The 16,201-nt window shown below is 40.7% G+C and overlaps 1 protein-coding gene across 3 annotated transcripts in view; it reads right to left on the reverse strand.

Annotated features, from left to right (window-relative positions):
- The window catches only part of Ppp1r17 (protein phosphatase 1 regulatory subunit 17), a 43,290-nt gene extending 32,285 nt beyond the window's left edge, over nt 1-11,005 (reverse strand). For 2 of the 3 annotated variants that reach the window (XR_003836947.2, XM_029478743.2), the window contains exon 1: nt 10,957-11,005. The gene's annotated coding sequence lies outside the window, so the exon portion shown is untranslated. Of the gene's footprint in view, nt 1-885; nt 1,056-10,956 lie in introns of those variants that run through there. The other variant, XM_085839690.1, reaches the window with a different exon arrangement.
- Nucleotides 11,006-16,201: the final 5,196 nt, after the last annotated feature.

Raw genomic sequence — 16,201 nt, forward strand, 5'->3', positions numbered from 1 at the left:
GATACAGAAAATGTGGCACATTTACACAATGGAGTACTACTTAGCTATTTAAAACAATGAATTTATGAAATTCTTAGACAAATGGATTGATCTGGAGTATATCATCCTGTGTGAGGTAGCCCAATCACAAAAGAACATAATATGAACTCATCTATAAGTGGATATTAGCTCAGAAGCTCAGAACACCCAAGATTCAATTCACAAACCAAGAAGAAGGAAGACCAAGTGTGGATACTTTGATCCTTCCTAGAAGGGGAACAAAATACCCATGGAAGGAGTTACAGAGACAAAGTGTGGAGCAGAGACTGAAAGAATGAACAGCCAGAGACTCCCCCACCTGGGGATCCATCCTATATACAACCACCAAACCAAGACAATATTGTGGATACCAACACCTGCTGGCAGGAGCCTGATATAACTGTCCCCTGAGAGGCTCTACTAGTGCCTGACAAATACAGAAGGAGATGCTCACAGCCATGCCTTGGATTGAGCACAGGATCCCCAATTAAGGAGGTAGAGAATGTATCCAAGGAGTTGAAGGGGTTTACAGTTCCACAGGAGGAACAACAATATGAACTAACCAGTACCTTCAGAGCTCCCAGGGACTAAACCACCAACCAAAGAGTATACATTGTGGGAATCATGGCTCCAGCTACATATGCAGCAGAGTATGGTCTAGTCAGTCATCAATGGGAGGAGAGGCCCTTGGTCCTGTGAAGGCTCTGTGCCCCAGTATAGGGAGTGGGTGGGTTGGTGAGCAGAGGAGGGAGGAGGGGATAAGGAGGGGGCTTTCAGAGGGAGACCAGGAAAGGGGATAACATTTGAAAAGTAAATAATGAAAACATCTAATAAAATAAAATAAACACATATATGCTTCTCATTCACCTTTCTTGCATCTTTGCTCTATTTAAGTCATCCAGTAAAACTCTGATCAGGAGTCGTGAGAGTGCACTTCTATGCTTCAGTGCTGATCTTAGTAAGCACCCGTAGTCTTTTCACCATTGCTGATGATAAGTGTTGAGCTTTCTTGATGTCTTCACCATTTGATGACATTTCCTCTAATATCTATTTCTGTAGAGATTTTTATTATAAAACTGTAAACTCTATCAAATGCTTTTTTTTCTGAATATCATGATAACTGGAAGTATCTATCTTGTAAACTGTTGATATATGCCCCACTGTATTATGATTTGCTATTCATTTCTATGAAACTATAAATCTATTGATCAGTCATTGAAGACACTTAAGCAGATCAATGTACTTGATTTATGGTTTTAAAAGACCATTATGGCTACTGAGTAGCCAGTAGATAAATGAAGGAATAAATTAAATACTCTATGATAGCCCATTATGAACATGGCTGTCTGGACAGGTGAACTAGATTGAATGTTCCAAGACACAGAATACCAAATATCCCTTTTACCCTATCTTGGGGATACTTTCTTGATCTAAAAAGACTCAATTAATCTCTTTGTAAGGAAATGTTCCTGTGAGAGGCAGTTCCTGTTGGATGAGGTCCCACATTGTTGGCAAGAGTTTAGAAAACACCTTTCCTTCTAGTCATCTCAGACATGGTAATCCAGGCGGAGTCACGAACTGCATCTTAATTGATGTCATGATAAACAGTTGCATCTGCTTTCCGGGAGAGCCAGGCACAAGACTCCATGTTCCATACCTGTGGCAACTGGAACATCATTTTCTATTATGTTCTATTTAGTTCTGACAGACAAATGATTAATTAGTGCAATCAGCATCTCTCCTTGAAAATGGCCATGGATCAGTGTGTCTCCCTTCCTGGTATAATTGAATCAAGGCTGGCACACCTGTTTCCACTTCCTTTAAACAAACACCTGCCCACTAACCAACACAAAGCAATATTAAATCTCAACAAGGCTTATGCATAAGTACATTGTTCAACTTGACCTAATCAATGCTGAAAGGTAGGGAAGCATAAGGTCCAAAGAAGACCATCAACTAACTCTCACCTACACTGTCTGCAGCTTTGACCCAGTTCAGGCTGCATGACAGAGCAGGCCATGATTATCTGCATTCTAGAATGGTTCAGAGTTCAGAGTTCGCCTGGTTTCCTTTGTGGGTGACATTATCAATTCCTCTAACACCTCTAAGCCTCTGTTTCTCATCACTATAATGGGGCGAGGATAGTTAATTCAAGTGCTTGTTTATTATATAGGAATCATACCCAAAGAGAGGTTAATACAGTATTTAGTTCAGTAGTTCTCAACATGTGGGTTGTGACCCCTTTGGCAACCCTCTGTCTCTAAAAATATTCACATTGCGATTTATAACAGTAGCAACATTACAGGTATGAAGTACCAATGAAAATAACTTTATGGTTGGGGATCCTCACAGCATGAGGAAATATATGAAAGAGTGTTAGCAATGTTGAAGGAAAGTTGAAAGAAATTGATGTATGAATACAAAAAAACGTAATAGCTGATTATTTTCTAAGTCTAGGATGATTCTCATAGAAATGAGAAGCTGAGTAAACCTTAGACAGTAGAAAGTTAAATGGAACAAGCTATCATTCATCGTAATCAAGAAACAGACAAATGCTATGATAATTCAAAGTAGAATAAATTCTTTCAGATTTAAGAATCAGATCTGCCAAATTTTTGCTACAGCTCAAGGATTTTTATACTCGGGATCAACACCATCTCTTGGAATGGCCTTTACTAATAACCTCTGCATGATTGCTTAAGGAAGCTTTAGCAGCTCTAGGGCTTTTCTGCCTTTTACCCAAAGTCAGTATCAGTGAAGCCATACCTCCAGAGTGAAGAGGACAGTCAAAGCCCAGTTGTACTAAACAATACCAAATATATTCAGATCACCAGAATCCTCTTCAATAACCCCAAGATCCAGGGCAGGGATGGTGCCTATAAAAGTAGTGTCAAATGGTATCATTATTGAATTTCTGACTTAGTCACAAATCTGCCTCAGTTTCTCTTCTACCTCTATCATTCCTGATATCATTTGCATAGACACTCTGGAACTGTATGTGTCCAACTGTTGATCACAATGTAAAACAGAGGTCTGAGTTAAAGATGTGAATATACATGAACTATTTTATTGGCACAACTGAAAATTAAAATGAGGATTGCTGAGAAAAAAGAGGAGAGACTGTGTTGGGAGCAGAACTTGTCTTAAATACTGCCTTTTTAACTTCAGATTCCATTTTACCTAAGCTGACCAACTTCCTCTGTAAGCAATAGTAATTCCCCAAAACATACCTGTTACCAACTCCCTCTCTAAGCAATGATAGTTACACAAATCATAATGCCTGGTCCTACCAGCAGAAAGAATAAATGAACTTGATTGGTTGGGCAAAACCACTTACATTCGATGTCAGTTGACAATGATGGAACACTTAGGAAAGTCCCTAATCAGAGTTCTGATTGGTCAAAATTACAACTGTACCCTAGCCCAGCTGCTTGTAGTTTTTATGCTTATAAACCCTGCTTCAACCCCTACTCAGGGCTCTCAGAAGAAACAAGTCTCTCTGGGCCTTGTCTGGTGACACTGATCCATTAGTGACTGGGCTTATGTGGTAGGTATAATAAAAGATTTTGTTGTTTCATGAGCCCACTGGTGTGTTCTCTTCCTTGTGGTGCACAATGGCCAAGGTGTGATGACTGAAGCAGAACGCCTTCAGAAATGTGTGTGTAGGAAACAGTCAGTTGGAACAGAGTTTATGATATACACAGTAAGAATGCAAGTGAGATGGGGGGAAAATGCAGGGAGTGGAATGACTTGGAAAACAGGCACTTTCTCTATGAAAAGCCTGGTCCACAGCTTCAAATTCTGCAAATAGACTCAATATTAGCTACAAGTACCCAGAAATAGCGTCTGCTATTTAACATTAAGCTTTTTTTAGACACTGGCAAGTCACCCAAAATAACCTATTATTTTATCTCAAACCTCTGGAATAACCTTTTGAGGTTATTGCTAGCATAGCCAACTTTTTGTTTATTTTTGGTGTTTCTCCTCTTTTTATTACATAAACACAGAACCTCAGGTTGGGTAGTTCATCCATGAATGCAATGTGTGGGAGATAAGTATTGTTGTTATACAGAACCTTCCAAACACTGTGCTGCAAAGCCTTATATAAGCCAGACAAAGACAAATAACTTGATTATTTTCTATTATAAGTCACCAATTTTCCAGAACTAGTTTAGTGGAATTGTGGAGAGGAAAGAGATGAAGCCAGATTTATGGCTAAATTGCAAATGATGAGTCCTCATACACTTCTGTTTACTTTAGACAATCTCATGTTGCCTAGGCTGGCCTCCAGCTCTCTACATAACCAGCCAAAGGTGACCTTTAACTTCTGAGCCTCCTATCTTCAACTCCCAAATGCTGGGATTATAGGCATGTGTCACCATGTCTGCTTTTATACAATGCCAGGGATTATACCAGGGCTTTGTGTATGCTAGTTAAGCTACATCCTAGCTTAGTATACACACTCTTATTTCAGAATTTCCTTTGCCCAGACAGAAAGATGAAAAATTGAAGGCAAAATTCAATATGATTAAGAATCATTTCTAGGTCTAGAGAAATGACTGCTGTTAAGAATGATTGCTGCTATTATGGAGAACCTAGGTTCAGCTCTCATCACTCACGGGGGTGCTTACTACTGCCTGCTCCCTGCAGGTCCATGGAACCCAATGTCTTCCTCTCATCTCTGAGGGCTTCTGCATATGTTTATATATATATATGTATATATATATATCTATATATATATAGATATATATATATACATATATATATATAGATATATATATAGATATATATATGTCTCCAGGCACCTACACATAAAAAATAAAATTTAAAAAGTTACTTTTGTATGCCAAGACAACATTAACACTGCTTCAGGTCTTTGCCCCTGTTTATGAAGAGGAAGCCATTTTTGTTTGTTTGTGAAAGTTCTTATTTATTTGAACTTATTTGAAAAAGAAGCAGTAATGTTTTAAGAAATTCTTAGTTATGACCTGATGATACAAGAACATTACTTACTCTCACCTCAAGAAGAATAAAGGATAATTCACTGTGGAGTCAAATAGGAATGATCAAGGTCTGGGGACATAGATAAAGGTTACCCAAATGTCAAGTTCAAGTGCGGTAATAGTTTCAAAAGATGTTCTCGTAGTAGCAAAATCAAGAGATTCATATATCAATACATTTTCAAATGTATCAGTGGAAAGATCAAGTAGGCAGGGCACACTGTAAAGCAAGTCAGTCTCTGCTACAGGCTCAGATGCTGTCTGGTGATGTGGTAGAAACAAGCCATTTGCTAAGAATGCATTTATTGTATTTTATATAGTTACAAAGATGTTAGGTCAGACACAGGGATGAACAATGGATTGTTTTCAGAAGGGACAAAAATTAGCTCAATATACATTGTTCTGAAATATTTAAATTCTCTACAATCAAGAAGTTCTGTCATTTGGCCTGGAGGAATCTTTTCCTGCTTCCCCATCTCTCTTTCCTCTCCCTCTCTCCCCACTCCCCTGCTCTGTTTCTCTCTCTCTCTCTCTCTCTCTCTCTCTCTCTCTCTCTCTCTCTCTCTCTGTGTGTGTGTGTGTGTGTGTGTGTGTGTGTGTGTGTGTGTGTGTTGAGACAGAATCTCACTCGGTTGACCTGACTGGCTTGGAACTCTCTATGTAGATTTGAACTCAGAGAGATCTGCCTGTCTCTGTCTCCTACATGGTGGAATTAAAGGTGAGTGCCACTACATCATGTTCTATTGGTTATTATGATATAAAGCATCCTGGGCAGAAAAACAAACACACTTTGTATTAGTCAGGGTTCTCAAGAGAAACAGAATGAAAATGCATTACAAAGGGAACTTATTAGGTTGGCTTACATGATACAAGCTGGGTAGTCAATACTAGCTATCTCTATACTGGAGAGACTGAGAACTGCTTATTAGTCTACTAGGTTATACACTTCAGCAGTACCACTCTGGTGACATGGAAGGCCTGCAAGATTCCTAGAGATCTGCTGCTCTTCCATATTTGTTTAAAGGCAAGCAGCTGGGCTTTGACATCAGTGAAGTTTGGCAGCAACAGAGTAGAAATATTTATGAGCCTGGCAGGCAGAAGCAGGTTTTCTCTCCCTCATTACACCTGAGTAGCAGCTAGTAGGTGCTGCCGACTCTAGGAGATGGTCTTCCCTCCTTCAGTGAATTCTAGCAAATGTCCTCCCACTCCTACCCAAGAGGCTCATTCTTCAGTTGACTCCAATTTCAACCAAGTTGAGAATTATAGTTAGACATCATTGATTAATGCAGATTAACTTGATAATCACATCACCCTCTTGTAGTACTTAACTATTAATTGTGCCTTGTATTAGTATGTCTTTTATTGAGCATATATATGCATTTGTCAGCAAAACTGAGTACCTTGCCACCAGGAATTGACTTATATACTATTATCAGCAACATTATTTCTGTGTATTTTTTGTGATTTGAACATAATCTTCTATGTATTGGCTGACTTCCCAGTTGCTATTACTACTGGTTACTTCCCCATAGATAGTATTTTCCTACTCAAAGAAATGCACATGTATTGACTGGCTTCTGTAATTCACTGCCCAAGAGATGCAAAATAACTCAGTGAAACCAACATGAAAGGCCTGTGGTGGTGACCATGGCAACTCTCACACCTGCCATCTGTGCATCCCAAGTAATCCCTTGTGTCAGGGCTCAGGTTGAGTCCCAAAGACAGTCACAGGAAGTGAGTGCTGTAGGGCATGATGGATCTGTGTCTTCAGGATCCAGATATGTGTTGGTTTTATTTATTTATTAATTCCACCAGGGTACTTCAGGGCCAACACCTGGTGAAAATGTGGGTGTTTTCTTGGATCCTGTCTCTTGGTAAGTCTAGAGGCCAAAGAATGAGACATAGTTGTGCATCACCTAGAAGGCCTGGAGGGCATACCCAATGTTGTCCAGGAGCTGAGAGTTGCAAGTCTGCTTCTGGGGAGGTCAATGAGGCTTAAGTCCAGGCCAGGCCAGAATGAGTTTTGGTCATTCTTATCACTTCTAGTTAACTTTGGTTTACTTTGTGACCCTGAGAGGTGAGGCTGTTGCTGTGATAAATCCTACCATGTGGGGGTTTTGTTGTTGTTTATTTGTTTGTTTATTCTAATCTGTAGGAAAAATGTGGAAGATTCTGGAGCTTTAGGTTGTAACTATGCAGAGCTTAATGGCTATTCTAGTGAGACTTTGGAAAACAGTAATGCTAAAAGAAATGCACACACCAGAGGCCCAACTCAAAAGGTGTTAGGAGTTTGTCTAGAATTGAACCAAGGAGCATTCATGTGATATTTTGGTAAAGAATGTGGCTGTGTTCGGCCTGTATCTAGAGAAGTAACACTAGGCTAAATTTAAAAATAAATGACTAATTTCTTTGGCAGGGAAAATTTCAAGACAATGAAACTTGAGGTGTGTGATATAGTTATTACTGATTACTCTTATACAGGAATAAAATGGAAAAAAAAGCCAGTATAATTTCCCAAGTGTGCTGGACTTATTCTCTTCCCAGGTGAAGTTAGGATCGATTGCTCTCATTGTTTCTCTCTACTCTATCAACTTAACAGGAACGTGAGTCATCTGATAGAATACCCTCAACTAGTAATTGACTAGATCAGATGGTCTATGTGAATATCTGTGGGGGATTTTCTTGATTTTAAATTGATATAGGAGGATCCCATCCACTGAGCATGGCAGCATTCCTAAACAAGTAATCCTGGTTTGTATAAGAAAGTTAGCTAAGCTTAAGTCTGCTAAGATTGCAATCAGGGTTCTTCCATGGTTTATGCTTCAAGTTCTTGCCTGGGTATCTGTTCTGACTTCCTCAATGATGGACTGAGACCTGGAGCCAATAATACCCTTTCCTCCCTTAAGTTGTTTTTGATTAGAGTGTTTAATCTCAGCAAAAGAAAGGGAACTAGAACACTGCCATTGGCTTTTCCAAGAGTATTTTGTCAAAGTAACACAAAGGGAATTAAGACAGAAATTAGCACCAGAGAAGTGGGGTGTAGTTGTAATGGATTGGAGTACAGTGGTTTTTCGGAAGGATAGTGGAAAATCTTGTAACTCAGAAATAGAAAAAGCTGTTTTTGCTATGTGCATTTTTGTGATTAGTTTTTTAACTTAGTGGTATAAGTTCTCTCTGAATAAGAAGAACAAGGTGTTATGGAGAGATGCTCAGTGGCTACTATTCCAGAGGACCTATGTTTGATTTCCAGCATCATGTTGAAAGCAACAAAGCTTATTTGTAATGCCAGTTCCTGGATATCTAACACCTTCTTCTGTTCTATATGGACACCACACTCATACATGTAGTTCACAGTCAAAACATTCAGGCAAAACATCCATGCACATAAAATAAAATAAAAATTAAATGAAAGAAGAAGAAGGAAAGCCTGAGCCATTAGGTTGGTAGGTTTAAATAAGAGATTTACCTTAATAAATGAATTAGGCTTTTTTTTTCTGATTGGCATTAAGGTTAAAAATACAAATAGGGTAAGTTTTCATTTTTTTCCTTTTAACCTAATGACCAAGGTTCTCATTACTTGGGAGACTACACCCTCACGGATAAAACCACCTATAATAAATGAACAGAAATGACTTGAACATAGTTATTAGTCAGTCTTCTATATAAGAAAGAGGTACTTTAAACAGTACAAGCTAACCTTTTCATTTGGCCATTGGAATTCTCAATAAAAGATTTAAAATGCAATCTCCTATTCTTGGCACCTTGAGTCTCTGTGTTAATATGACTTACTGCAGAGAACAGCTTCATTGATGATGGTTGAGAGACATACTAGTCTATGGATTTAATGATAAATCATTAGGAGTTGGCTTAATACTAAGTAATTAAGCAGAATAATATACTAGGTTTTTCTCAAGGACCTATGATGGGTCTACTTACAGGTTCTAGAAGTGGAAACTTAAGGGTTCTTTGGAAAATTAGTTGGATGGTATTTTGCTGGGGCAAACGCATGAAGGAACATTTAGCTGAAATAGACACAGGTGAAAGACTATGTCAGACTCATGAAAGAACATTTAGCTGAAGCACATAAAGGTGAAAGGATGTTCTGCTAAAGCAAGAGTGAAAGGCTATGTGATGAAGGATTCTTTGCTAGCAGCATGCATGTATTGGTTCATCTTATATTGTATTATATTGCCCAAGAGTGATATAGCTGTAATAAATATATTTGCAGCTTTTTGAAAGATTCCTTGCTGATTTCCATAGTGGCTGCACCAGTTTGCACTTCCATCAACAGTGAATAAGTGTTCCTCTTTCCCCACATCCACACCATCTTTCCATAATTTTATTTGTATTCTAGATATTCTGAGGTAAGATGAAATCTCAAAGATGAAATCTCAAATTAGTTTCAATTCACATTTCTCCTGATGTTTAAGGATGTTGAACCTATAGAATTCTAAGTCCTTTTTGTTGTTGTTGTTGTTGTTGTTGTTATTGTTGTTGTTGTTTTGACTAATATCCACTTATTAGTGAGTACATACCATACATGTCCTTTAGGGTCTGAGTTACTTCACTAAGGATGATATTTTCTAGTTCCATTCATTTCCTGCAAAATTCAGGATTTCCTCATGCTAAAGAGCTGACTAGTATTCTATTGTGTAAATCAACCAGCCAAAAAAAAAAAAAAAAAAAAAGAACAGAATATCCAAGATACAGTTCACAGAACTCAAAAAGGTTGAGAAGCTGAGGGGCCCAAGTGAGGTCACCTCAATCTCACTTGGGAGGGAGAAGAAAGCAATCACAAGAGGGGAGGGAAGCACCTGGGAGGGAAAGAGGATTGAGGGAAGAGGGGAACCTGATCTAGTATTGTGTGAGGGAAAATGACTGAAACCCTGAGGACCAGCAGAAGGAATGGAAACAGGCAAGCTCTGGAGGTACGGGGGTAGAAGGATTCTCCAGAATGTACCAGAGACCTGAAAAGTTAGAGACTCTTAGGACTCAAAGAGAGGGACCTTAGATGATATATCCTAAAATGGGAAAAGGGAACTTGTAGAGCTCAGCAGAAAGACAGGGCATCAAGTGAGGGATGGGGTTGTCATACCACAGTCAAAACTCTGACCCATAATTATTCCTGTCTGGAAGAGCTACAGGGGTGGAAATGGAGAGGACTCTGAGGAAAAGGAGGTCCATCAACAGGCCCAAAGTGGGATCCAGCTCAAGAGGACGTCCGAAGGCCTGACACTATTACTGAGGCCCCACAAAGAGGGACTTAGCATGACTGCCCTTTGAAAGACCCAACAAGCAGCTGAATGAGTCAGATGCAGATATTTGCACCCAACCAATGGACAGCAGCTGCTGACCTCTGTGGTTGAATTAGGGAAAAGCTGGAGACGCTGAAGAGGAGGGTGACCTGGTAGGAGGAACAGCAACCTCAGTTAACCTAGACCCCTGAGAATCTCAGACATTGGACCACCAACCAGGCAGCATGCACCAGCTGATATGAGGTCCCCAAAACATATACAGCAGAGGACTGCCAGATCTGGGTTCAGTCAGACAAAGTGCACCTAACACTCAAGATACTGGAGGTCCCAGGGAATTTAGAGATCTGGTTGGGTGGGGACAACCTCATGGAGACAGGGGTGAGGGGAGGAAATATAGGATGGGGAACAGTCAGAGGGTAGATCACGAAGGGGATAAAATTTGGAGTGTTGAAAAAAATTAAATAAAAATTTAAAAAGAAGTATATAAACAATATACTATAATAATAAAGAACTTTTAAAAAGAAAAAAATAAAGAAAGCTAAGCCCTAAATGGTTTAGCTGTATCATACCCCTTTCCCTAAGGCTTGTGGATACTTATGGAAAGGGTATAGATAGATCATTAGAGCCAGTGGTGGTGGGTGACCTAGAAGAAAACTGTTTTCCAGATGCAGCTAGATACTTACACATATGAACTCAGAGCAGTTGTGACAGCTCACCCCAGACAAACTCCCCAAAATGATAGGAGAGGTGGACACAATGTCAGTTAAACTGTATTTGTTGGGATTCCATAGAAAGAACCCCACTAAAAAGCTTTTGGTGGTGTGCTGCAGTTTCTTGTAGACTTGTGCTGATAGGCAGTGATGTCAGCTGTGCCAGATACACATGCTAAGCCAAAATACATGTGGAGATAAGACCCATGGAGGACATATGATGTTTGGAGGGTATAACTAGGACTCAACTGACAGTGATGGAGGCTGAGCTAGGCTTGCTTATAGAACTAGCTGTGCAACTCCTGTGGGTCTCTTGTGTTCACTGATTTTTGCTTTGCTGAAAGAGGCATAGCCAAGAACTTATTCCTGGTGTTCATCCTGGTCCTTTCTGTTGACTCGAGTGAGGCTGAGGCTGAGGCCAGGCTGTCTCTGCTAGATAGGGCCACTGCTGCTGATTAGCATTTGCTATCCAGGCTCTACTGAACTGAACTGCTGGTGTATCCCTGAAGTGTTTTCAAGTGGACTGAGCTTCCACTGCTAACCTGTGAATTGAACTGCTGATTTCCAGACAACACAGATGGAAGTTGCTCCAAAGAACTGTTTTCTTAATTGGATATTTTATTTATTTACATTTCAAATGTTATCCCCTTTTCTGGTTTCCCCTCTGCAATCCCCCTATCCCATAATCCCTACCCCTGCTTCAATGAGTATGTTCCCTCATGTACCCACCCACTCCCACCTTACTACCCTAGCATTCCTCTATACTGGGACATTAAGCCTTCACAGGACCAAGGGCCACCCTTCCCATTGATGCCAGATAAAGCCATTCTCTGCTATATATGCATCTGTAGCCATGGCTCCTGTTTGGTTGGTGGTTTAGTCCCTGGGAGCACTCTGAGGTCTGGTTGGTTGATACTGTTGTTCTTCCTATGGGGTTGCAAACCCCTTCATCTTCTCCAGTCCTTCCCTTAACTCCTCCACTGGAATACCTGTGCTCAGTCCAATGGTTGGATGATTGGCTTGCAAGCATCTGCATCTGTATTTCTCAGGCTCTAGCAGAGCCTCTCTGGAGACAGCTATATCAGGCTCCTGTCAGCAAGCACTTCTTGGCATCAGCAATAGTGTCTACGTTTGGTGTCTGCTTGTGGGATGGATCCCTAGGTGGGGCAGTCTCTGGATGGCTTTCATAGCAATTAAAACAATGACTTCATGAAATTCACAGGTAAATGGATGGAACTAGAAAATATCATTCTGAGTGACGTAACCTAGTCACAAAAGAACACACATAGTATGTACTCACTGATAAGTGGATATTAGACAAAATGCTTGGAATACCTGTACCCTTCTTCAGCCTAGGCAGGCTGGTTCAGACCATTCACCACTGAGGCAGGGCTACCTGCTGTGCTGCTTCTCATCACTCTCCTTTGAAGTGACACTGCCTGCCACCAGCCTTAGGCCCGAACCTGTTCTCCAAGGTTTTCCGGAGTTTACTGCAAACTGTGAATTTGTGAGTTTCTGCTAAAAGGCTGTTCTGACAAAGTCACAAGAAACTTGGCATGACTGGGGATGGGCTACCCCTCTTTATAAGCGCAGATTTTATTATTAAACATTTGAGCCTTGATCAGAATCCTGTCTTGGTTCCATCTGTCTCTTGTCCACCTAGTTTCCCTTTCTTTCAGCTCCAAGATGCCTCCCAGGTTCGAACCCGGACATGAGAGCCGCAGGCCAGCCCCAACTAATACCCATGATACAACTCACAGACCTATGAAGCTCAAGAAGAGGAAAAACCAACGTGTGGATGCTTCAGTCCTTCTTAGAAGCAGGGACAAAATATTCACGGGAAGTAGAGGGTAGGAGGGACTTGGGAAGAAGAAAGTGGAGGGGGGAAGAATGGAGACAGGAGCAGGTATGGGAGGAGACAGGGGTGATATACAGAGGGTCAGGAAATCGAACAGAGGTGTGTAGCAATGGGGGATGGGAAACTGGGGATAATCACCAGAAAGTCCCAGATGCCAGGAAATCAAGAAGCTCCCAAGAACCAATGGGGATGACATTAGTTGAAATACCCAACTAAGAGGAGGGAGAACCTGTAGAGACCATATCCAGAGGTTTGGCAAGGCCCCAATGGGGCCACCTACTCATCTCCAAAATTTTTAACCCAAAGAACCTTTCTAAACCACTCTACTTCCCCTATATCATTTTTTTCACACTACCTCTGGTGAGTGATGGGATAAAAGGGAGGTTAAAGCATTTAAGAACCATCATTAAAAAGAAGGCTTGAACTCTGCTTCCTGTCTTTCATGTTGTGAAAAAGCTACTACCTCTCACTCTTGTATTTGTACATTCCCTACCATGAAAACAGAAAACCCTTGGAACATTCAATAAAAATAAACACTTCCTCATTCAAAAAAAAAAAAAAAAAAGAAGGCTTGAAAAAATTTAAGTCATAGGTTCTTGGCCTCAATAATGGTGCTAGGAATGGATTTCATTTTGTATAACAGGCCTTAAATCTGATCAGAAAGTAGTTGGTTACTGCAGTAACATTCCTGCCACTAATGCATTAGCCAGTATGTCTTGTCAATCCAGCTGCAGCTATAGCTTATAGCCAGGAAGGCTGGTGATTCTTTTTCTTCTCTGGCCCCTTACATAGCACCTTCTAGCAATCTGAAAAGTGACCATAGAGGTGAAACCCTTAGGTTAGTACTGGTTTGATTTCTCCAATTCTCCAATTCCAAATTCTGTGATTTAAGTACACGGTGGATTAGCAATAGGATGTTTTTGCTATAGGGGTTTGGGGTGTCTGTGGGAATCTCACTGGTCAACAATTCCAAAAGAGAAATCCAATTCCTGGCAAAAGGCTTTTTTTTTTTTCTTTTTAAATTAGATATTTTCTTTATTTACATTTCAAATGTTTTTTTTTTTTAACTCTGTTACAAAGTAACTCCACTCAAACACTCTCTTTGTCTCTCTGTCTCTTTCTGTCTCTTTGTCTCTGTCTTTTCTTTACTGAATTTCCTCCTTTTCTCTGCCCGTCCATTCCCCAACTCATTTACCATTTCCTATCCCATGATTTCCATTTATTCCTTCATACAACTATATACTATTTTCCTCCCTTTAAAGCCACTCCTCCCAACATGGCCCCTTCCTAATTTCCTGGTTGCTACTGGTATTCCAGCTGAAATATACCTATCTAAAGGTTTAAAGTTAGCCTTCATATCTCAAAGAAAACATCCATTGTTTGTCCTGCTTCATCCTGATTATCTCTTACAGAATGATTGTTTCCAGAGCCACTGATATACCTATGAGTTTCATAGCTTCATTTTTATTAATGGAAAAATATTCCATTGTGTAAGTGTACCAGCATTTCATTACACATCCATCAGTTGATAACTTCTATGCTACTTTCATTTTCTGACTGTCGTGAACAGAGCAACAATGAGCATGGGTGAGAAAGAAGGTATCTTTGTGGCAGAATGCACAGTCCTTGGGGTGTGTTGCCCAAGAGTGATATAGCTGTAATACATATATTTGCAGATTTTTGAGGAATTCCTTGCTGATTTCCATGGTGACTACACCAGTTTGCATTCCCATCAACAGTGAATAAGTGTTCCTCTTTCCCCACATCCACACCATCTTTCCATAATTTTATTTGAATCCTAGATATTCTGAGGTAAGATGAAATCTCAAAGATGAAATCTCAAAGTAGTTTCAATTCGCATTTCCCCTGATGTTTAAGGATGCTGAACCTATAGAATGTTAAGTCCTTCTTGTTGTTGTTGTTTTGACGAATATCCACTTATTAGTGAGTACATACCACACATATCCTTTAGGGTCTGAGTTACTTCACTAGGGATGATATTTTCTAGTTCCATTCATTTGCCTGCAAAACTCAGGATGTCCTCATTCTTAATAGCTGAGTAGTATTCCATTGTATAAATGAATTAGCCAAAAAAAGTACAAAATATCCAAGATTCAGTCCACAGGACTTAAAAAGATCGACAAGCTGAAGGACCCAAGTGAGGCCACCTCAATCCCACCTGGGAGGGAGAAGAAAGCAATCACAATCGGGGAGGGAGGCACCTGGGAGAGAAAGAGGATTTGGTGGGAGAGGGAACCCTGATCTGATATTGTGTGAGGGGAAAATGACTGAAACCCTGAGGACCAGCAAAGAATGGAAACAGGCAACCTCTGGAGGTATGAGGGTAGAAGAATTCTCTAGAATGTACCAGAGACCTGGAAAGTGAGAGACTCTTAGGACTCAAAGAGAGGGACCTTAGATGATATATCCTAAAATGGGAAAAGGGAACTTGTAGAGCTCAGCAGAAATTCAGGGCATCAAGGGAGGGATGGAGTTGCCATCCCACAGTCAAAACTCTGACCCATAATTGTTCCTGTCTGGAAGAGCTACAGGGATGAAAATGGAGAGGAGCCTAAGGAAAGGGAGGTCTAGCAATAGGCCCAAAGTAGGATCCAGCTCAAGGGGAGGTGCCAAGGCCTGACACTATTACTGAGGCCCCACAAAAATGGATCTATCTTGATTGCCCTCTGAAGGACCCAACAAGCAGCTGAAAGAGTCAGATGTACATATTTGCATCCAACCAATTGACAGCAGCTGCTGACCCCTGTGGTTGAATTAGGGAAAAGCTGGAGATGCTGAGGAGGAGGGTGACCTGGTAGGAGGAACAGCAATCTCAATTAACCTGGACCCCTGAGAATCTCAGACATTGGACAGCCAAACAGGCAGCATGTGCCAGCTGATATGAGGCCCCCAACACATATACAGCAGGGGACTGCGGGATCTGGGTTCAGTCAGAGAAGATGCACTTAACTCTCAAGATACCGGAGGCCCCAGGGAGTTTAGAGCTATGGATGGGTGGGGGGTAGGGGGGAAAGTGCAGGACATTCTTGTGGAGACAAGGGGGTGGGAAGGAGGTATGGGATGTGGAACAGTTGGAGGGTGGACCAGGGTAGGTGGGTGGGGGAATAAAATCCAGGGAGTTTAGAGATCTAGTGGGTTGTGGACATCCTTGTGGAGACAGGGGTGAGGGGAGGAGGTATGGGATGGGGAACAGTCAGAGGATAGATCAGGAGGGGGATAAAATTTGGAGTTAAAAAAAAGATTAAATAAAATTTAAAAAAGAAGTATATAAGCAATATACTATAATAATAAAGAACTTTTAAAAGGAAAAAAAAAGAATGCTAAGCCCTAAATGGTTTA

Source organism: Mus caroli, unplaced genomic scaffold (assembly GCF_978045245.1).
Source record: "Mus caroli unplaced genomic scaffold, Mus_caroli_1 scaffold_7, whole genome shotgun sequence".
Taxonomy (NCBI): domain Eukaryota; kingdom Metazoa; phylum Chordata; class Mammalia; order Rodentia; family Muridae; genus Mus; species Mus caroli.